Below are 204 nucleotides of genomic sequence, written 5' to 3'. Positions count from 1 at the left end.
CCTGGAATATTCCAACCAGGATTACCTGCTTATTCCCTCCTCCAGATTCCTGGAATATTCCAACCAGGATTACCTGCCTTATTCCCTCCCGCCAGATTCCTGGAATATTCCAACCAGGATTACCTGCTTATTCCAACCAGGATTACCTGCTTATTCCCTCCTCCAGATTCCTGGAATATTCCAACCAGGAATACCTGCTTATTT

The sequence above is a fragment of the Salvelinus sp. IW2-2015 genome, unplaced genomic scaffold (assembly GCF_002910315.2).
Source record: "Salvelinus sp. IW2-2015 unplaced genomic scaffold, ASM291031v2 Un_scaffold3044, whole genome shotgun sequence".
NCBI classification, from domain to species: Eukaryota; Metazoa; Chordata; class Actinopteri; order Salmoniformes; family Salmonidae; genus Salvelinus; species Salvelinus sp. IW2-2015.
The sequence above is the reverse complement of the archived record's forward strand: the minus strand, read 5'-3'. Positions refer to the sequence as shown.